General features: G+C 40.8%; 1 long non-coding RNA gene across 1 annotated transcript; it reads left to right on the top strand.

The window, feature by feature from the left end:
• Positions 1 to 240: 240 nt before the first annotated feature.
• On the top strand, positions 241 to 24,132 carry LOC120993278. Its single transcript, XR_005777188.1, has 3 exons — positions 241 to 250; positions 7,605 to 7,610; positions 23,958 to 24,132. It is a non-coding gene; the product is annotated as an uncharacterized LOC120993278 (long non-coding RNA).

Here is a 24,132-nt window from a genome sequence, read left to right as displayed (position 1 = left end):
GCAGATAATCTATAGGTGTATGGCCAGCTTTACTCTCTTTCACCTCCCCACTTACTCTTGTCTGCAAATCTAGCAGCTTTCTGTCCTTCTTGTGAATTTGCAATTGGTAGATTTTAAAAGGCTAGACCAAAACAGCCAAATTAGAAATATTTTCAAAATTGGCTACTATGGAATGGATTTTGCAATCCTCTTGCCAGTTCACTACAAGCCAATTTGGAAATGTACAATTGTTGCACTTTATTTAATGTAAGTATTTAAAAAAAATTTTTTTATTATTAAACATTTATTTTAAACATAGTGAAGAGAAATTCTGTACCAAGTGTAGGTGATGTGGGTTGCGCAATATGTGGGTGGGTCTGTGTGTGGGTGTGGCTTGAGAGTGGGCGGGGACACAGGGGCCCCATAATCTCCTATTGCCCGAGGGTCCCATGAGTTGTCAGTCTGCCCCTGATGCTAACCTATATAACCTGCATAGAGCAGCATTTTTTTGTTGTCACATTTTCAAAAATGGGCATCCCAGTTAAATAGAAAATGCAAAAACTTCTCTAAGTAAAATAAGTATAATTGAAAACCTTTGGCTGCTGCTTTGAGTCTGATTTACAGAATTATACTCTTTTAATGATATTAATGACAACTAGGCATTCCTAATTTCTCTGACATCATTCAAAGTCGCTGATGTTCTCAGTAAGATCACATAATTGCACAGCATTGCTCTACATAAAAATTCCACAGCTGAATCCCTTGACATATGAACTTTTTCACAGTACAGTATATATACAATGTGTTAAAAATAATTGATCTCTATGTAATCAGGTGCTAAATATATAGCTCAGTAGTTGCTATGGCTAGTATGGGCACTAATTTGGTCCCTAGTCGCTTCATGGGCTTTGTAACAGAACAGGTGTATTGTGACCTTGATCTTTGTATGATCTCTTTGGGATGGTGTCGGTTTCACACAATACAAACCACAGCAACAACAGTCAGTAATTGGAGTTACAGTTGCTGGCCTTTCCCAAAAAAAAAAATCAGGATTAGAAGGATTATCTGCACCTGAGACAAGCATAACACAGATAACCCTAATCAGAGAATATGACAACTTTACAGCCCATATGTTCTATATCTATAACGGTTATGCCCTTCACTTTACCATGAAAAATTAACTCATACTTTAATAGAGGTAGAAATGAAGAGGTTTTGAAATTATATTTCTTAGTATACGTTTCAACCATAACATTAAAAAACATAGGTGAAGTGAGTAACCTGGATTAGCTCGTTCCAATGGCAAGTCTCGAAGGGTGGGATATATTAGGCTGCACATAAATAGACAGTTCTTGAAGTTGATGTGTTGGAAGTCAGTAAAAATGGGAAGTGTAAGAATCTAAGCAAATTAAGACAAATATTAAATTGTGAAGGCTAGACAGCTTGGTCCAGCTTGTAGAAAACAGCAGTTTTTTGGGGTGTTCCATATATGCAGTGGCTAGTAAAACCTACCAAAAGCGATCCAATGAAGGCCAGTGAACCGGACATGGGGTAATAAATGCCCAAAGTTTAATGCACCAGCAAAGGCTGGTCCATCTAGTCCAATCCGACAGAAAAGCTGTTGATGCACAAATTACTAAACAGTTAATGCCTTCAAAAGTTTTGTTGAGTCTGTGCCTTGACAGGTCAGAGTTGTTTTGGTGGCACGAGGGGGACTTACAAATTATTAGGCAGGTGGTTTTAATTTCATGGCTGATCGGTGTATATGCTATGTACTATTTCATTGTGACAACATACTTTTAGAGCACTTTAGGTGATTTTAATGTCATGGCTGATTGGTGTATATGATAAGTAGTATTACATTGTGACAATATACTTTTAAAGCACTTTAGGTGATTTTAATGTCATTGTTGATCGGTGTATATTATATGTAGTATTTCATTGTAATAACATACTCTTATAGCAGTGCAGGTGGTTTTGGCATCATGTCTGAATGGTGTATATGCTATGTAGTATTTCATTGCCATAATATACCCTCATAGCACTTATCAATGATCATGCTTCACAGATTTCACACCAATATATTCCATTGTACAGCACTGCAATTTCACTCACATTAGGGACAGTTTCAGCAATATAATGTTAAAGGGAACCTGTCACCGGGATTTTGGGTATAGAGCTGAGGACATGGGTTGCTAGATGGCCGCTAGCACATCCGCAATACCCAGTCCCCATAGCTCTGTGTGCTTTTATTGTGTAAAAAAAAACGATTTGATACATATGCAAATTAACATAAAAGAGTCATATCTTACTTGTGTGACCAGAGAAAAGTCATATTTTCAAGCTATGACTCATCTCAGGTTAATTTGCATATGTATCAAATTGGTTTTTATACACAATAAAAGCACACAGAGCTATGGGGACTGGGTATTGCGGATGTGCTAGCGGCCATCTAGCAATCCATGTCCTCAGCTCTATACCCAAAATCCAGGTGACAGGTTCCCTTTAAGTATGTTTTCGGAGTGTTGGAGGGAATGATAGGAGCCAAGGGAAACCCACAGAAACAGAGACCATCCAAACTAGAATGCCAGTGCTTCAAGACAACACTCTGAGCTGTCCATGTGTTCAGAAACAGTACCGTTATAATACAGGTAAAATTCTAACAGAAGATTGTTGGGCAACTGTGTAACAGTTTCTCAGATCCTAAATAAGTTCCTGCTTGTCTTATGCCCTCTTCCCTAACTTTACTATTCCTTCTTTGACACCAAAAAACAGTACATTATCCCATATATAATCAGATATATGTAATGTCAGAACTATTAATCCAAAAAGTATTCTACACATTACGCTCCACTTAAAGTATTTCAATGTTGCTTTGAAAATTTGTATTTCCAAATAATTCTGAACTGTGAACAAAAAGAGAATATTCACTGTCCAGTTAAATCAGGATACAAATTTGTGTCTCAAATTTGACCCACCAGCATACACCAACACATAATCATCCATCCACCCTTCCCCTTCTGGTCTTTCTGTATTAGTGAAGAGGTTCTGAAAGTTTACCTGTAATTTATTGAAATCAAACTAAATAATTTATAGAACCTAAGAAATAATGTCCAATGAAAATAATTGGTGATTTCAATACTGTTAAAGATAGAAAAAGATATTAGGAAATTAAAGATAAAAAAAGAGGTAAAAACTTTGGCAAATTTGTTAAGGAGATAGAGAAATTATGAGTAGAGATGAGCGAACTTTTGTAAAATTCGATTTGGCTGCTTTGCTGAATTTTACTAAAAAAATCTGCTTCATGACTAATTACTTTGTCACAAAGTACATTTCTTTGTAAGTACTGGGTTCATAGCTGATCGCGGCATCTGACAGCAAGATTACAGTGTAAAATGTAAAAAAATTATAATAATAATACCTGATCCATTTGCTCACGACGGGCCAGGCGCCGCCATCTTGATTGAAGGTCTTGCGCGAAATCTCATGCAGCCCGAGATGACATCATCACGCCAGCCATATCTTCAAGCAAGATGGAGGAGCAGGAGGAAATAAGCAGATCGATGTGTAGTTTTGTGAGAAATTATTCAGCAAAGCATGTAATTTGTTTGCTTAACCCCTTTATGATGGGTCCATTTTTGCTTTTACATTTTTATTCTCACTTTCTACCTTCAAAACTCCACAACTTTTGAAATTTTTCATTCACATAACCATATGAGGCCCAATTTTATTTTTGGGATGATTGATTAATGGTATAATTACAGTAATATCAAACTTGTATAGTTTCCATTAAGTTTTACTACTTTAAAAAAATATTTTGGGAAAAAAAATCTTTGCATAATTTGCTGACAAACCATAACTTTTTTTTATTTCCATCTACAGAGCTGTGTGGGTGCTTGTTCTTTGTGGTACAAACTGTAGTTTTTATTGGTACCATTTTGGTATATTACAACTTTTTACAGGCAGGAGGCTGCCATAGATTTCAATGTGGTACATGGCCTCCTGAAGGATGCAATAAATCTATGAGGAGGCCTGCGCCTTGGCATAAATGAAGCATACCTGCAGACCAGGGTACTTGCAAAATTGTTTGTTCCTTAATGTATGTTTGTTACTTAAAGTATGGCTATGTATGAAATTAACAGAGTTAACCAACTCTGATACAGCCCCTGCAGGAAGTTGGGTGTGCAGCCCTTAGCTCAGTCCTACTCTAGTGTTAGCAAAGAAATAGAATAGAAGTTCCATGTTCTCCACTCCTCATAGAACTGGACCAAATATCCAGAGAATCAACTTCTCTAAGGATTACCTACTGAGTGAATGACATTACCATTTGTACAGTAATCCAGAGAGAGATAAAGGAAAGATCTTAGAAGGTCCTGATCAAAGCTGATAGACATTACTGCTATGAGAGGGACATTGTTGAGACACCTTTCTCTCTGGGACATGACCTGCCAGTTGTATATTAAACCCTGTGTCCCTCACGCCGCTAAGGCCTTTGACAGGGTGGAGTGGCCTTTCCTTTGGAGAGTAATGTCCCGGGTTAAAATAGGCGAATACTTTTCCAGATGGGTCCGTATTCTGTATCAAGGGCCGGTATCCAGGGTTCGAATCAATGGTGAATACTCAGTCCCCTTCCCCTTGACCCGAGGAACACGCCAAGGATGTCCCCTCTCCCCCCTGCTCTTCTCGCTGTTTCTGGAGCCAATGGCATGTAAAATTAGAGAGGATAAGGAGATACTAGGCTTTGGGTGCGAGGGAGAGGTGGACAAAATAAGTCTCTACGCGGATGATATGCTACTGTTTTTGGGGAAAGGATACATGAACCTGCCTAGGGTCATGGATAGCCTGGATGAATTTGTATCCCTGTCTGGATATGAGATAAACTGGGGAAAATCAAAATTTCTCCCGTTAAGACGTCCGGTCCCGCCTGACTATAAATTTCAGGTTAGTATACTGACCCCAGGAGACTCCCTACCATATCTGGGTATCCAGATAGGGACCAAGTTGGAATATTATACAGAATTAAATATACTGCCAATAATAGATAGAGTTAAAGAAAAAATTAGAATATGGCTAAAACTCCCCTTGTCACAAATTAATCGTATAGCACTTATTAAAATGTCACTACTTCCAATGTTATTATATATAATCAATGCCAGTCCAATAACGATAGAAGATAAGTTTTTTAATAAATTAGAGACTCTCTTCAATGAACTAATATGGGGGCGCAAACGAGTCAGAATCAAGATACAATATTTGTATAAAGATGAGGGCGGAATCTCTATCCCTTTTTTGAAAGGATACTATATAGCTGCCCAACTGAGGGCTCTTTCACACCTGCGTTATTGTCTTCCGGCATAGAGTTCCGTCGTCGGGGCTCTATGCCGGAAGAATCCTGATCAGGATTATCCTAATGCATTCTGAATGGAGAGTAATCCGTTCAGGATGCATCAGGATGTCTTCAGTTCCGGTACGGAACGTTTGTTGGCCGGAGAAAATTCCGCAGCATGCTGCGCTTTTTGCTCCGGCCAAAAATCCGGAACACTTGCCGCAAGGCCGGATCCGGAATTAATGCCCATTGAAAGGCATTGATCCGGATCCGGCCTTAAGCTAAACGTCGTTTCGGCGCATTGCCGGAGCCGACATTTAGCTTTTTCAGAGTGGTTACCATGGCTGCCTGGACGCTAAAGTCCTGACAGCCATGGTAAAGTGTAGCGGGGAGCAGGGGAGCAGCATACTTACCGTCCGTGCGGCTCCCCGGGCGCTCCAGAGTGACGTCAGGGCGCCCCAAGCGCATGGATCACGTGATCGCATTGGACACGTCATCCATGCGCATGGGGCGCTCTGACGTCACTCTGGAGCGCCCGGGAGCCGCACGGACTGTAAGTATACCGCTCCCCCGCTCCCCGCTCCTACTATGGCAACCAGGACTTTAATAGCGTCCTGGGTGCCATAGTAACACTGAAAGCATTTGGAAGACGGTTCCGTCTTCAAATGCTTTCAGTACACTTGCGTTTTTCCGGATCCGGCAGGCACCTCCGGCAACGGAAGTGCATGCCGGATCCCAACAACGCAAGTGTGAAAGAGGCCTGAGATGGTGTGTAAGGAATCGAAAGAATAAATGCATTCGGCTTATTTTGGGGCGATGCTGTAGACCTTGGGAGGATCTTTTCCACATCCTTGAAGCCGGTATCATGGAGAAGAGAAGAACACAGAACCCATTCGGTAGAATGCTTGGGCACATTTGGCAACAAATCAGATTGATGGTTGGAGTCTCCCAAGCAGTCCAGTGTACCCCACTATGGGGGAATGCTCATCTTCCACAAGTTACGGAACTGGGTGATGTAGATTACTGGGAAAAATACGGGATTAATTTAATTACACAGGTTTTTCACAGAGGACAGTTGAAGCCCCTTAATGAAATCCTACCAGATATTACACTAGGATTTATGGATAAATTCCGATACGAACAATTACGACACGCCATACACTACACGGAGAATAAGAATTATTTGAATGTTGTACGGAACACTTTTTTAGATTTCTGTCAGGATATGACTCTTAACACATCTATATCGCACATCTACGCAAAGTTTAAACTTGAATACACAAAAAAAATCACATTTAGAGGTGAGGTTAAATGGGAAAAGGACTTGCCAAATGGGGAATCTATTCCGTGGAACATTGTCTACAGGAATATTAAAAGATCGACGGTCTCGCCTGCTCATGCATGGATTCTTTTGAAAATCATACACCATCTCTATTACACTCCGGTATTACTACACACCATTTACAACGACAGAAAACAGAATTGTTATAAATGTAGTAAAGACAGAGGAGACTATAAACATCTGCTGTGGGAATGCCCAGGGATAAAAGATTACTGGAATAAAATATCCCGGAAACTACGAGATAGCTCCCCTATGAAATATGTAATGTGTATTGAATATGTCATCCTGGGCACTCTCCCAGAGACAGATAAAAACAAAATTGATCAGATACTCTGGCTCCGGGGCATAGCCCGGGCCAAAATAATAATAGTTAAATATTGGGGTTCCACGAAATACCCTAGTTTTCAGGAGTGGAGGGAACGGATGAACAGGGTTAAGCAATATGAATACATCCTTGCCCAAACAGCGGGGAAAAAGGTAGCTTGGTTGCGGACATGGGGCAATTGGGAGTGATAATACTGGGTATAATGAAAAGGCAATGACGGTAGCTCCGCGGAAAGAAAAGGGGGTTGGAGGGTGGGACGGGGGGGGTTAAAAAAAATAAGAGGGAAATTATTTATTATATGAGATGAGCATAAATGTCTTTCTCTTTTTGTAATATTGAAATGGAAGACTATACATCTTTGTATTTTTGAAAATAAAAAGATATAAAAAAAAAAAAAAAAAACTGTGTCCCTCAGTTGGAAATTACAGCCATCTTTGCAAAAGTAATATTGCCAGCCACAGATTCTGCAGAAAGACATATTGGAGAGACAGAGAGGAAATAGTACTACATTCCCCATCATTGCTCAAATCCATACAGTACTATCTGGGAGAAAATTGCATTGTGAATTGCTGGAACTGTTTTTATACAGTTGGGTGTGCTACAACTTCCATTCTACACTTTAGAAAAGGAAGACCTTTGTTTTCTACCTCTGGCCTGATTACTGACTCTTGTACCATATGCCAGCCATTGCACCCTACACCCCCAGCCTCAAACCTACAACATCAAGGGCACCCAAAATACCATCAGGGTGTGCTCCAAGGGAAGTAAGGGTGCACCCTCCTTTCACTGACCTGGTCTTAGGGAGCATTGTTGTGAGGATTGCTACTGTGATTGACTGCCACAGCCAGTGCCAGTATCACTCCCATCCCCCGCTCTGCTCCTCCTGTGTTGGTGCACTTTCTCTGGCTGCACAGGGGAAAACAAGGCAGCAAAGAGAATGCCGGTCTTGATAAATGTCCCCCTATATCTTATCTGCTCAGCTTCTCCTGCTCTATAACATGCTTCAGATTGCACTGCATTTTCATGATGACAGGTTCTCTTTAATTTTCACTGATCGCAATAATATAAGTAAAAAAAAAGTTAAAAAAAATATAAAAACACGACTGTATACAGTATAATAATTAAACATAAGTTGCAGTTGTGCTCATAGGTTTACATACTCTTGCAGAATTAATGATTTCTTAACCATTGTTCAGAGAATATGAATGATAACACAAAAACTTTTCTTTCACTCATGGTTAGTGGTTGGCTGAAGCCATTTATTGTCAAACAACTGTGTTTACTCTTTTTAAATCATAATCACAACACAAACTACCCAAATGACCCTGATCAAAATTTGACATACCCCAGTTCTTAGTACCGTGTATTGCTCGCTTTACCATCAATGACAACTTGAAGTCTTTTGTGGTAGTTGTGGATTGTATCTTCTTTATCTTTTATCTTACTCTTTATACTCTTTAGTCTTTATACTCTTGATACTCTTTATCTTCTCAGATGGTAAAGCTGCCCATTCTTCCTGGCAAAAAGCCTCCAGTTACCCTAAATTCTTGGGCTGTCCTGCATTAACTGCACATTTAAGGTCTCCCCAGAGTGGCTCAATGATATTGAGGTCTGGAGACTGAGATGGCCATCCACGACCTTCACTTTATTTTGCTGTAACCAATGACAGGTCGACTTGGCCTTGCGTTTTGGATCATTGTCATGTTGGAATGTCCAAGTACGTCCCATGCGCAGCTTCCGGAAAGATGAGTGCAAATTTTCCTCCAGTATTTGTTGATACATTACTGCATTCATATTGCCATCAATTCTGACCAAATTTCCTGTGCCTTTGTAGCTCACACATCCCCAAAACATCAGCGATCCACCACAATTTTTCACAGTAGGAATGCTGTACCTTTCATCATAGGCCTTGTTGACTCCTCCCCAAATGTAGCGTTTATGGTTATGTCCAAATTGTTTAATTTTAGTCTCATCACTTCAAATGACTTTGTGCCAGAAGGTTTGAGGCTTGTGTCTGTGCTGTCTGACATATTGTAAGCGGGATACATTTGTGTAGTAATGGCTTTCTTCTGGCAATTTGACCATGCAGCCCATCTTTCTTCAAGTGCCTCCTTATTGTGCATCTTGAAACCACACCACATTCTTTCAGAGAGTCCTGTATTTCACCTGAAGTTATTTGTGGGTTTTTCTTTGCATCCCGAACAATTTTTCTGGCAGTTGTGGCTGAAAATTTAGTTGGTCTACCTGACTGTGGTTTGGTTTCAACAGAACCCCTACTTTTCCACTTCTTAATTAGAATTTGAACACTGCTGATTGGCATTCTCAAGTCCTTTGATATTTTCTTATGTCCCTTTCCTGTTTTATAGAGTTCAACTACCCTTTCCCGCAGTTCCTTTGACAATTCTTTTGCTTTCCCCATGACTTAGAATCCAAACAACATCAGTGCAGCACTGGATGAAAGATGCAAAGGTCTGTCAGAAGTCAAGAAAGTCATTGACCTTTTATACACAACCAGTAATTACAAGCAAGCAAATCACAGGTGTAGATGGTTGTTTGTGTTGTGATTATGATTTAAAAAGAGTAAACACAGTTGTTTAACAATAAATGGCTTTAGCCAACCACTAACCATGAGTGAAAGAAAAGTTTTTGTGTTATCATTCCTATTCTCTGAACAATGGTTAAGAAATCATAAATTCTGCAAGGGTGCGTAAACTTATGAGCACAACTGTATATAGTCAAAATGTCCAATCTCTTAAACTATTAAAGCATTTATCCTGATTGGTAAAGATTATGATAGAATAAAATATCAAATTGTTGTTTTTAGTCACCTTGCCCCAAAACAATTGATTTAAAAATTAATCTAAAAGTTGTATGCAGCTTGCCCTGCAAAAAAACATGCCCTCCCATGTGTCAAACACTTACAACAGTGTGATCAAACATTACCAACCTACATAAGATACAAAACATACCCTACAAATATTACATGAACTAGAATGGAAATCACATTATATCATTGGCACTTTGGATGTAAAATCCCTCTACACAATCTTAGAAAACATAAATTATAAGGGTGATATCCCCAGAGAACAAATAGAGTATATAGTAGTCGACTGTATCCTAATTATTTTACAAAAATATTTTATATACCAGGGGGATTTTTATCATGGGGTACGCAATGGGGATGAAGTTTACACCAGGATTCGCTAATGTATATGAAGGGTGGTGGCAGCACAAATATATCCATCCCCTTGGCAAGCTCCTAGTGAATCTCACCCTTTAGAGGTGTTTTATTGATGATGTGGTATTTACTGTATCTGCGGGGGAGGGCAAGAGTCCCTGTTAGAATTTTTTACAGAAATTAATAAAAATGAAAATTTAGAATTTACACCAACATACAATACAGAACAAATTAACTTTTTAGACCTTACCATATTTATTGAAAATACAATTTGCACCAAGTTCTTCAAAAAAATCCACAGATACAAATAGTTGTATCTCTAGAGTGAGCTGCTATCTCCCACAGAGGTTACAAAATGTCCTTAGGAGCTAATTTATGCGTATTAAAAGGAATTGTACCAAACTGGAAGGCTTTAAAGGAGAAGCTGACTTATTATAGGAGAACAAGGGGTACAGTAAAGGAGACCTAATAGAAAAAAAAAATGCATGTGAGAAAAATAGACAGAAAGATACTATTGGAAAATAAAACAATTAACAAGGAAGATATAAATACAGAGATTGTCCAAAAAAAATTACATACCATCCATCATTACACAATACAATAGAGAAAAACCAATAGGACAATGCATTTCTAATACACCTAAATTCATGTTTAAGAGGGCCAAAAATATTGGCAATATGTTATGTTATTGAAATGGGACTACTTAAAAGTTGCACTATTGAAGGAAACAGAAAATTGCATTATGCTTGTCAGTAAAAGCTAAACAAGGAAGAGGCCACTGTGGTACTCAGTAGAAGTGGACAAAATCATTAAAACAAAAAGATAGCATTTAGGAATTATAAAAAAAAAAAAAAACGAGGATGACAGGCAAATTTATAAGATTAGGCAGAGAGAGGCCAAACAAGTTATAAGAGCTTCTAAAGCACAGGCTGAAGAGAAATTAGCTCAGTCAGGGAAAAAAGGCGATAAGGCATTGTTCAGATACATAAATGAAAAAAGGAAACTAAAACAAGGAATTACAAAATTAAAAACAAAAGAAGGAAGGTATATGGAAGAAGATAAAGAACTAGCTGACTGCCTCAATGAATACTTCTGTTCAGTTTTTACAAAGGAAAATGAAGGAAAAGGACCTCAATTAGGAAAGAAGACTAATGAATCTTTTGATGCATGTGTCTTTACAGAGGAAGAGGTTCTAAGTCAGCTGTTTAAAATTAATACAAATAAGTCACAGGGGCCTGATGGGATACACCCAAAGCTATTAAAAGAGCTCAGCGGTGAACTAGCAAAACCATTAACAGATTTATTTAACCAATCACTGGCAACAGGAGTCGTCCCAGAAGATTGGAAATTAGCAAATGTTGCGCCCATTCACAAGAAAGGTAGTAGGGAGGAATCGGGCAACTATAGGCCAGTAAGCCTGACATCAATAGTGGGGAAATTAATGGAAACCATACTTAACCTCTTCCCGACCGCAATCTGTATATATACGTGATAGCTGCACATGCCCCGTGCAGCTACCACGTGTATAAACGTCAAACCAGCTCTTTAATCCAAGCGCTGCAAAGCGCTTGGATTAAAGCTTCTGCCCGAGCCCTGCTGTTGTCACGGACAGCATACAGTCTAGTAATGCCGGCAAGGGGCCAATCAGAGTGGCCCCTTGCCGACAATCTGTGCAGACTAACCAATCGGATCGGCAGTGAAAAAAATGCCGGTTTCATGCTCTGATCTGCGCTCTGCAGATCAGAGCATGAAATCAGGTAGGGTCCTCATAATACCCCCCCATCTGTGCCCCCGATCTGTGGCTGTGCTCCTCCAAGCCCCCCCTTGTGTCCGTCTGCAGATCATCTTCTAGAGGCAGGCAGCTGCCCTGATGCGGTCCGCCCCCTCCCCGCCCCATGCTTTCATTCTGACCCGCCCATCCTGCCCCAGCCTCCCTCAATATTGGCGGCCATACCCCCCCCCCCCCGATCCCTCCCCTTTCCAGCGCTGCCCCCGAACCCCCCAATCCCCCTGCTGTTTGTGATCGCGGCGGCTCCATTACTGAGCCGCTGCCATCTGCAGAGAGTGTCAGCTCTATGCTGACACTCTCCTGTAACCCCATAGATGCCGCGATTGCGGCATTTATGGGGTTAATAGAGGGAGGGAGCTCCCTCTCTCAACCATCGGGGCTGCAGCGCTGTGATTGCGGCACCCGATGGTTGCCATGGCAACCGGACGCTTTGCAAAAGCGTCCGCTGTTGCCACCTACAGGGCATCTAATAGTATTATACTTTGCAATGCAAGAGCATTGCAAAGTATAGTACAGCCATCAGCTTCACTGGATCTTCATGATCCAAGTGGGACTTGATAAAAAAAGAAAGTGAAAATAATAAAAATGAAAAAAAAAATGTAAATAAAAAAAATAAATTGCCTTTTTCTATAAAAAAAATGAAAAAATGAAATAAACTACACATATTAGGTGTCACCGCGTCCGTAACAACCGTCTCTATAAATATATCACATGATAGACCCCGTCCGATAAACACCATAAAAATAAAATAAAAAAAACAGTGTCAAAAAAGCTATTTTTGTCACCTTACATCACAAAAAGTGCAACAGCAAGCGATCAAAAAGGTTTATGACCCCCAAAATAGTACCAATAAAACCGTCACCTCGTCCCGCAAAAAATGATACCCTATTTAAGACAATCGCCCAAAAAATAAAAAAGCTATGCCTCTCAGACTATAGAGACACTAAAACATCATTTTTTTGGTTTCAGAAATGCTATTATTGTGTAAAACTTAAATAAATAAGAAAAAGTTTACATATTAGGTATTGCCACGTCCGTAACGATCTTTTCTATAAAACTATCACATGACCTAACTCCTCAGATGAACGCTGTAAAAATAAATAAATGAAAACTGTTCCAAAACAGCCAATTTTTGGGTCACCTTGCCCCATAAAGTGTAATAATGAATGATCAAAAAATCCTATGTACCCAAAAATGGTACCAATGAAAACCTCAACACTTTCTGCAAAAAACGAGCCCCTGCGCAAGACGATCGGCAGAAAAATAAAAAACATATGGCGTTCAGAAAACCAATCCAGCACAATCTACCTTCCAAAAACCGTATGGCATTCCTTTCTTTCTGCGCCCTGCCGTGTGCCCGTACAGCAGTTTACGACCACATGTTGGGTGTTTCTGTAAACCGCGGAATCAGGGTAATAAATATTGAGTTTTGTTTGGCTGTTAACCCTCAATGTGTTAAAGAAAAAAAATTATAAAATGGAAAATCTGCCAAAAAAGTGAAATTTAGAAATTTCATCTCCATTTTCCTTTAATTCTTGTGGAACGCCTAAAGGGTTAACAAAGTTTGTAAAATCAGTTTTGAGTAACTTGAGGGGTGTAGTTTCTACAATGGGGTCATTTATGGGGGTTACCACTATGTAAGCCCCACAAAGTGACTTCAGACCTGAACTGGTTCTTAAAAAGTGGGTTTTGGAAATTTTCTTAAAAATTGTAAGAATTGCTTCTAAACTTCTAAGCCTCTAACGTCCTAAAAAAATAAAATGACATTTCCAAAATGATGCCAACATAAAGTAGACATATGGGGAATGTTAAGTAATAAATATTTTATTAGGTATGACTTTCTGTTTTAGAAGCAGAAAAATTGAAATTTGGAAAATTGTGAATTTTTCTAAATTTTTGGTAAATTTGGGATTTTTTCATAAATAAAGGTGAAATATATTGACTCAAATATATGACTATCATGAAGTACAATGTGTCACGAGAAAACAATCTCAGAATGGCGTGGATAAGTAAAAGTGTTCCAAAGCTATTACCACATAAAGTAACGCATGTCAGATTTGTAAATTTTGACCTGGACACTGGGGCATCAATGACCCTTGGTCATGAAAGGGTTAAGGAGAGCATTGTGGAACATCTAAAATCCCATGGATTGAAAGATGAAAAACAGCATGGGTTTACTTCAGGAAGATCATGTCAAAGTAATCTTATTGATTTTTTTGATTGGGTGACTAAAATAATAGATGGCGGAGGTGCAGTAGACATCGCTTATCTAGACTTTAGTAAGGCTTTTGATACTGTCCCACATAGAAGGCTTATCAATAAATTGCAGTCTTTGGGCTTGGACTCCCATATTGTTGAATGGATTAGGCAGTGGCTGAGGGACAGACAACAGAGGGCTGTAGTCAATGAATTATATTCAGACCATGGTCTTGTTACCAGTGGGGTACCTCAGGGATCTGTTCTGGGACCCATATTGTTTAATATCTTTATCAGCTAAATTGCAGAAGGCCTCGATGGCAAGGTGTGTCTTTTTGCTGATGACACAAAGATTTGTAGGGAGGGATACACCAAATGGAAAAGGATTTAGGAAAACTAGAAGAATGGTCAAAAATCTGGCAACTAAAATTAAATGTTGATAAGTGCAAGATAATGCACCTGGGGCGTAAAAACCCAAGAGCAGAATATAAAATCAGTGATACAGTCCTAACCTCAGGAAAGGGATTTAGGGGTCATTATTTCAGAAGACTTAAAGGTAGGCAGAGAATAGAGCAGCAGGAAATGCTAGCAGAATGCTTAGGTGTATAGGGAGAGGAATTACCAGTAGAAAGAGGAAGGTGCTCATACCGCTCTACAGAGCACTAGTGAGACCTCATTTGGAGTATTGTGCTCAGTACTGGAGACCATATCTCCAGAAGGATATTGATACTTTGGAGAGAGTTCAGAGAAGAGCTACTAAACTAGTACATGGATTGAAGGATAAAACTTACCAGGAAAGATTAAAGGACCTTAAAGTGTATAGCTTGGAAGAAAGACGAGACAGAGGGGATATGATAGAAACTTTTAAATACATAAAGTGAATCAGCAAGGTAAAAGTGGAGAGAATATTTAAAAGTAGAAAAACTGCTACAAGAGAACATCGTCTTTAATTAGATGGGCAAAGGTTTAAAAGTAATATCAGGAAGTATTACTTTACTGAGAGAGTAGTGGATGCATGGAATAGCCTTCCTGCAGAAGTGGTAGCTGCAAATACAGTGAAGGAGTTTAAGCATGCATGGGATAGGCATAAGGCCATCCTTCATATAAGAAAGGGCCAGGGGCTATTCATAGTATTTAGTATATTGAGCAGACTAGATGGGCCAAATGGTTCTTATCTGCCGACACATTCTATGTTTCTATGTTTCTATATTATATCCAAGAAAAAAACATCTATAGAACAGCAATCGCCCAAAGGATTTTTATCATGCAAAAAATGCAGCAATTGTACAAAACTAAAAATACGGCACTTTACACAGAAACATGTAGGTCATCATGAAAGAACTAGCTTCTGTGGCATAGAAATAGTTACAATAAATAAAAGGAGAGGAAGCTATATCAGCCTGCTATCTAGAGCATAAACAAAATCGATCTTCAACTTAAACTCAATGGTACCACGGGGTCTGAATTCTGAAATAGAACTTTTTGGGTTTTGAATAAAACGCATCTTGCCCTGCAAAAAAAACATGCCATCAAATAGCAATGTAGATGGAAATATAAAAAAAAGGTATAGTTTTTAGAATTTGACGACACAAAGCAAATTGTTTTTCAAAGTTTTTTCTTTTTTTAAATTTAGTAAAGAATAAGAAAACCTATATGCATTTGGTATTGCTGTAAGCATACCGATCCCCATAATAAAGGCAACTTTAAAAAAAAAGTTTTAAATCAGTTTAAGGAGCATGAGAAAGAGAGACAATATAATATATATCAAAATAGAAGATTAAAAAAATATATGAAATGGTATATAGGGTTTATCCCTATGCAATGAATAGGACATTTCAAATTAAATTGCAACTATGGCAATATATTCATAAAAATATTGTACCATTTTTAATGTATCTTTAGTGTTGAGAGAGCATGCTCAGCCGAACTGCTGTTTGGCTCGAGTATCGCTATGCTCAGCACATCGCAGTGCTCGGCCGAATACTGCAGGTGCTCGAGTAAAATTGAATACAATCAAGGTCAATGGGAGACCCGAACATCAAACCAAACCTACTAATGTCCCAAGGACTAACTTACACCTCTTAATCCTGCACCTCCTTATTCCTAAAACTTAACTTTTAATTGGTGAATCTAATATTACTAGAGGATACATTTAAAATTGTCAGTTTTTCACAGCTTGCACTTCTACTTCTAAGTGTACATTACGCTTCCTGCTTTAATATCCTAGCTAGGAATGTAACATTGTTGCCTTACTGGCTGCGCGCTGCCAGTATATTTCATAGGTACAATGTATCTTTAGTTTTGTATCGTACTGGTGCTTTGCTAGAGACTAGGCTGAATTAAAACATAAAAGCAACGCTGCCCCCAGACATGTTTCGCTGAGTACCGGCGTCTTCAGGGGTTAGGGCAGAGTGTGAGCGTGCTCCCTGCTCGGCTTAATTTATGATCTCTGTTTGCATGTCGTCACTAGAATGCGTTATTATCTTATCCAATAGAAGTATATTCATCAGTGAGCTTCAAATCTGATAGGTAACAATTGCTGACCTTCCCTCCGCTGTCATTATTTGTCCAGCCTATCTTTCCTGGTTGGTTGAGATCAATTTGTGTCATCAGTATGCACGACGCATGTTTGATAGACTTAGACTTTTAACCAGCCGTCTGTGCCATTGCGCATGTCATGGGAGTTAGTATTCGGCACTTCCATGTCTTTACCGTAAGTCTGCGCATGCGTTAGTACTTAGAACTTAGAGCTAGTAGCTTAGAACAGCCTGGCCAGACATATGAGAGAAAAACATAAAGGAAACAATACGAACTTTAAATTCTGGGGAGTAACTAAAATAACGGTCCACGTAAAGGAGATATGTAATGACCGGCGTCACGCAAAGGGAGGGAAATGGGAAGGCCCTGTCCAAGGGAGAGGGAAAGGTGGTGACCCCTGACTCACCTTGAGGCTGGCACCTGACTGCCCTGACGTCCCTAGACGGGTTCCTCACCCGTACGCCGATCACGTGCCTAAACCCTAGCTTTCCCTAAGATGAGCCCTATGTAGTGAACGGGGCGGTGGGATCACTAGTCCGCACCACTGACACTAAAAAGAAAACACCAAGGAGAGGACAGACAATACAGACAAACATATAAACCCAGGTGGGCGACAACAGCAGACCACAAAGGCCCAACAGGGATCCGGAGGCTAACGTTCTGGAACAACAACCAGGGAGCACAGCTACACAGCTCCAGTGGGTCAGTATAGAAGTCCAGGCAGGAAGCTCTATATCTGGCAACCAGAGAAGTGGGAGAGGGGAATATAAGGAGGTTGGGAGTGGACAAGAGACAGCTGAGGAGAAGGAGCTACGGATCCCTGAGTGAGCCAAAAAGGGTTGCAAGGCAAACCCAGAAAGCTACCATTAAGAAACAGCACTATTTTTATACATAGAGCGCGCAGCCACCTGCTGCGACTTCCTGACCCCGGGTATAACGGAGTCAGGCGTGGCTCTTGACACCCTCGTGACAAGATATTGATAGAAGGCTCCAGCAAGAGGAGACAAAATGGATTTACCGTTTGAATAGTTTATCCCCAAGAGGCCTGAATGAAGGTTTTACGTACTCGTCCTTCCTGTAGCTTGACCCCCTCCTGAGAGAAAATAAAAATGATTTAATAAACAGAAAAGAAGGAAACTATTACAACAAATAATATAAAATTAATTGAAAACAGAGAAACTCCACGGCAAAAAATAATGCAAATAATAGAATATATGAAGGCAAAGAAGTAATCAATAACTGTACCGATCCAATTAAAGGATTGAATAGTACATGTACAATATGACCATTGGCAGTACAAATAACTAAGCTGTAATGCATGCACCAAACACACTAATCCAAGTTAGAGATCAAAGTCCTGAGACATGCGGAATAGCAAGAAGGATAGTGGAATCTATTAAGAGCTGGCGCAAGCGCAATGTATGGCATACACTAATGATAAAGTAAAATCAATTAGTAACAAGTAAATAATGTCCAGTGACATGCGCCTTGGTATCAATGGCATAAATTAAGTACCAATGTAAGCGCAGCATTGCGGTAAAGACATGGGAGTGATAGAGGATTATACAAAGTAAGATAATAACGCATTTTAGTGACGACATGCAAACAGAGATCATAAATTAAGCTGAGCAGGGAGCGCGCTCACACTCTGCCCTAACCCCTGAAGATGCTGGTACTCGGCGAAACATGTCGGGGGGCAGTGTTGCTCTTATGTTTTAATTCAGCCTAGTCTCTAGCAAAGCACCAGTACGATACAAAACTAAAGATACATTGTACCTATGAAATATACTGGCAGCGCGCAGCCAGTAAGACAATGTTACATTCCTAGCTAGGATATTATAGCAGGAAGCGTAATGTACACTTAGAAGTAGAAGTGCAAGCTGAGACAAACTGACAATTTTAAATGTATCCTCTAGTAATATTAGATTCACCAATAAAAAATTAAGTTTTAGGAATAAGGAGGTGCAGGATTAAGAGGTGTAAGTTAGTCCTTGGGACATTAGTAGGTTTGGTTTATTTAGTAAAACACCGCATCTTGACACCATAAGGGAAAACCAAGAAGTTGTTAGAACATCAAACCAGGCACCCCCTGCTCTGAATAGAGGGTGTCTAATTCACTGAAAAAGGTTAGAAATTGATGAAAACCCTATCAAAATGGTTTGGAAACAGCATTAGGAGGATGGCTGAATGCATCTTGGACTCCCATTAGCTATGACATACAATAGACAACCACACAAAGGCTATATGCCAAAAGCCGGGTATGTGCAAGCCAACAATCTATCCATGAGACAGATAACAGCCAGCATACCTTACAATGGCAGCCTTGTGCACTATGAGACATTTCAAACCAGCTCTCATCTGACTGAGAGCCAGTATGCCTCAAAGTTTCTTCATATCTTTTTGATGGCTTGGGTGGACCTGCGCAACTAGATCAATAACATTGGGGTGACAAAAAGTTTTCTGATTGTCCTAACATTTTATAACAATTCAATAACCTTTCTATACAGTTTTGTCATGTAAACTCATTTGCATAAACATGGGCATATAAGAAATACATGCAAATGAGCAGAATCTGCCTTGTTTTCCAGCTGAAAAACCATTTGCATGGAAAATTTGCTATCTACAGTACTCATCTATTGGTTTCATAGTCTTATGACAAGACTCTTAGTCTTGTCACAAGATTATGAAACCAATAGATGGCGCTGTTCATCTTGTTGGGGCGCTAGTAACTGGGGCACCCTGCTCAACAGAGTCCACACACCGTGTAGCACTCAGCCTATGATAGCCTGCACTAACACTGAGGTGTATATCGGATTGCTGCTATCATTCACACATCTTCTAGCACTTTATCTGCAGTAATCTAAGCTTGCTAGAGTGTATCTGAGGACTATAGCCCTGCTTGCAATGACTCATGAACAGCGCCATCTTTTGGTTTCATAGTCTTATGACAAGACTATGAATCCAATAGATGGCGCTGTTCATCAGTAGTGTAGATCGCAAATTTTCCATGCAAATGGTTTTTCAGCTGAAAAACAAGGCAGATTCTGCTCATTTGCATGTCTTTCCCACATGCCCATGTTTATTCAAATGAGTTTACATGACAAAACTGTATAGAAAGGTTATTGAATATTATGTTAGGACAATCAGAAAACTTTTTGTCACCCTAATGATATTGATCTAGGTGCGCAGGTCCACCCAAGCCATCCAACAGATATGAAGCAACTTTGAGGCTTACTGGCTCTCAGTCAGATGAAAGCTGGTTTGGAATGTCTCATAGTGCACAAGGCTGCAATTGTAAGGTATGCTGACTGTTATCTGTCTCATGGATAGATTGTTGGCTTGCGCATACCCGGCTTTTGGCATATAGCCTTTGTGTGGTTGTCTATTGCATGTTATAGGTAATAGGAGTCCAAGATGCATCCAGCCATCCTCCTAATGCAGTTTCCAAACCATTTTGATATTGATATTTGATAATGATATTGATCTAGGTGCAAAGGTCCACCCAAGCCATCTAATAGATATGAATCAACTTTGAGGCTTACCGGCTCTCAGACAGATGAGAGCTGGTTTGGAATGCCTCAGACGGGATGGAACGTTTAGTAGTGATAGAACTTGATAAGAAAGTATGCAATAAAGTCTGATTATGATGGGATGGAACATTTATGAGTGATAGATCGTTAAAAAAAAATAGGTTTGGAATGTCTCATAGTGCACAAGGCTGCCATTGTAAGGCATGCTTATTGTTATCTGTCTCATAGATAGATTGTTGGCTTGCACAAACCTGGCTTTTGGCATATAGCCTTTGCGTGGTTGTCTATTGTATATCATAGGTAATGGGAGTCCAAGAAACATCCAGACAACCTCCCAAACTGCTGTTTACAAACTATCCATCTATTTTTTACATTTTTTTGTGAACCAGACACCCTCTTCTCTTTCGAGCAGGGGGTGCCTGTGGTTCTCCGATTGACTTCCATTGTGCTCGGTAGAGCACACGAGCATACCAATGTGTTTGGCACAAGCACTTTGGTGCTCGATCAACACTATGTATCTTACATTTTTCTCTCTGGAAGTGTTCCTGGGTGTTTATCCTTCTGGTCCACCTTATTCTACATTCAGAGGTTAACTAACATGCTCAGTAGCTTCCCTGCTCCATTCCCCTCCGTTTGGTGTTGGTGTAATGATCTCAGAAAGGCAGGTGAAGAAGACCAGACACCTTTCATTAATTCATCCCCACTTCTGAATTCATAGAAATATATAGCTATTAGTGTTGATCGAGAACCAAAGTGCTCGGGTGCTAGAGTAGAACACCTCGGGATGCTTTACCGAGCACCCGAGCACAATGGAAGTCAGTGGGAGAACCCCATTGCTCTGAAGAGGGGAGGGTGTCTGGTTCATAGGAAAAGGTCAGAAATTGATGGAAACGCCACTGAAATGGTTCGGGAACAGCATAGGGAGGATGTCTGGATGCATCTTGGACTCCCAGGTCGCTGCTGGGAACGATGTTGCCCGAATAGTAAGCCACTTTTACAGACTGACAATAATATGCACAAAACCAAAGATAAAATCGATTTTAGAGGAAAAATTGTTAGGAAACATTCTTTTCTGTATATTTACTTGTATATAAAGTGCAAGTGCTGCTAAAAATTACAAGGAAGAGGCACTCCGATACAACCTGTATATCACATAATGGAGGGCCTCATTCATATTGTGGTACAATTGTTCAGGTAGTGGGACTCCTACACTCATAAAGCCTATGCACTAAGTGAAAGGGCTGCCAAAAATTACAAGGAACTCCAATATACTCTTTATTACACATAAGGGAGGGCGTCATACACACCCTTGAAAAATGTATGATTGATGGCCTGCTGGTGACCCTCTATAACATTAGGAGCAAGGGCCTGCTGGTGACTCTCTAAAACATTAGCGGCGAGGGCCTGCTGCTGATCTGACCATCTAAAACATTTGGGGTGAGGGTCTGCTGCTGGCATAGGCGTCGCTACAGAGGTGCAAGGTGGGACAATTGCCCCCCCCCTAGGTTATTCCGTGCCCCCCCCCGCGTGTCCCCCCACAGATACCCCTTTAAAACGCTGGCCACCGCCGCTAGTATAGCCAGGGCCGTCTTTAAGGCAGGGCAAAAGGGGAAGATGCCACGGACCCAGTTGCTCCTGGAGGGCCCAAGGCAGCTGCCTCTTAAGCCCCGCTGGCCACTGGTGACACGAGGGGCGGCGGCAGGGCACAGGGAGATGAGCGCTTCCATTGTGGAAGCGCTCATCTCCATAGTCATCTGTATCACCGTCCTCAGGACAGCGATACAGATGGAAGTGCTGCGGCAGGGCAGGGGAGGCACTAAGCCTGCAGCCTACCAGAGGCCGGTGCAAATTGCGCGATAACGTCATCGCGCCGCCTGAGCCGTACAGCCCGGGACATCGCTGCCAGCCTGATGGAGGTAAGTATAAGCGTTCATTTTTTTTATATAGTACTACTACTGGCACATGAATGGGGGGCATCTATGGGGGCACCTGTTACTGGCACATGATTGGGGGGCATCTATGGGGGCACCTGTTACTGGCACATGATTTGGGGGCATCTATGGGGGCACTTGTTACGGGCACATTAGTGGGGGGCATCTATGGAGGTACTTGTTACTGGCACATGATTGGGGGGCATCTATGGGGGTACTTGTTACTGGCACATGATTGAGTTGCATCTATGGGGGCACTTGTTACTGGCACATGACTGGGGGGCATCTATGGGGGTACATGTTACTGGTACATGATTGGTGGACATCTATGGGGGTACTTGTTACTGGCACATGGTGGGGGGGCATTTATGGGGCACTTGTTACTGGCACATGATTGGGGGGCATCTATGGGGCACTTGTTACTGGCACATTATTGGGGGGAATCCAGGGGGAACATCTTACTGGCACATTATTGGGTGGCACTATGGGGGCATCTATGGGGGCACTTTTTACTGACACATTATTGGGGGCACTATGGGGGCATCTACTGAGGCCACAAAGAAGGGGTATTTTATATGGGGGCTCTGGATAGGGGTATTTTATACTGGGGCACATTATGGCAGGTACTATGGGGAAGGGGAGAGAGGAGTACTATGGGCTCATCTATGGGGGCACTAAGAAGGGGTATTTTATACTGGAAAACTATGGGGGACACTGAGGGCTTCTACTGGGGCACTATATATGGGGCATTTTATACTGGTACATTATGGGGGGCAGTAGGAAGAAGGGGGGAGAGGAGCACTATGGGGCATTTACTGGGGGCACTATATAGGGATATTTTATACTAGCGCATTATGGGGGCACTATGGGGACATTAGCTCAACTGGGGGCATTAAAAGGGGGTATTTTTTGCACTGGCACATTATAAGGAGAATTATTACTACCGGAGGGCATTATGATAGGCTTTGTTACTACTGGGGGTCTATGGGGAACATAATTACTAGTATGGGCACTATGGGAGCATTATTACTTCTGGGGCACAGTGGGGACATGTTGGGGGCACTGTAGGAGCACTATTACTACCATGTGTGCTCTAGCAGAGAATTATTCCTATTGGTGGGACTTTTGGGAGCACTATTACTGTGGGGCACCTTGGCACAATATCAGCTTACCACAATTATTTTTGGGGATGTTATGTTTACACTATTAGTGTCAGGGGCACTATTTGCTGGGCGCAGTTATTTTAGGGAATGGTGTGCCAATAATTATTGAAGGGCACTATCTGCATGGTACTACTATTATCAGGGGGGTTTATATGTTTCTGCAGTATAGTATTGGGGAGCACAGCGGCACAGTATTGGGGGTGGTAGGATGATTTGTCCAGAAGATGGGAGGACGATGGAAAAGTAGTAAACTAAGATTTTGTTTGTGAAACTGCAGAGACGAGCAATGACTGAAAAAAGGTGGTCTGGTCTGAAGGTCTGAAAGGAGAAGATGAGGAAAGAGAACATCTGCATCAAAGAGACGTCACTGGATGTAAGAGGTATGTGGCGCTGTATTACCTGTATGTAGGGGTGGATGGAGGGGTTAGTAGTACAGTACTATCTGCACATTGTAAAAAAAAATATAAAGTATTCTGCAAAATACTATATATTTGTGTCAGAAGTTGTGCTTTTTTAATTTTTAGAATAATGATAGAGCCATTTTATTTGATACTTTTGTGCTGATTCCTTTTTTTCCCTCTATATTAAGGGACATTATAGTCACCAGAACCACAACAGCTAAACGTAGTAGTTCTGGTGTCCATAGCATGTCTCTGCAAGCTTTCTAATGAAAAAAAGGCAGTATTTACATTACTGTCAAGGAACATCTCTAGTGGCCGCTCATCATTATGAAAATTGACTACTCTAAGAGGTGTGTGGATTTTTTTTTTGTGTGTGTGTGTGTGTTGTGGTGGAGGGCGTGATTGCATGCTAGGGTGTGGGAAGGCGGGATCCA

The sequence above is a fragment of the Bufo bufo genome, chromosome 3, assembly GCF_905171765.1.
Source record: "Bufo bufo chromosome 3, aBufBuf1.1, whole genome shotgun sequence".
Classification (NCBI taxonomy): Eukaryota; Metazoa; Chordata; class Amphibia; order Anura; family Bufonidae; genus Bufo; species Bufo bufo.
Note: the sequence above shows the minus strand (reverse complement) of the source record. Positions and strands in the feature narration are given on the sequence as shown.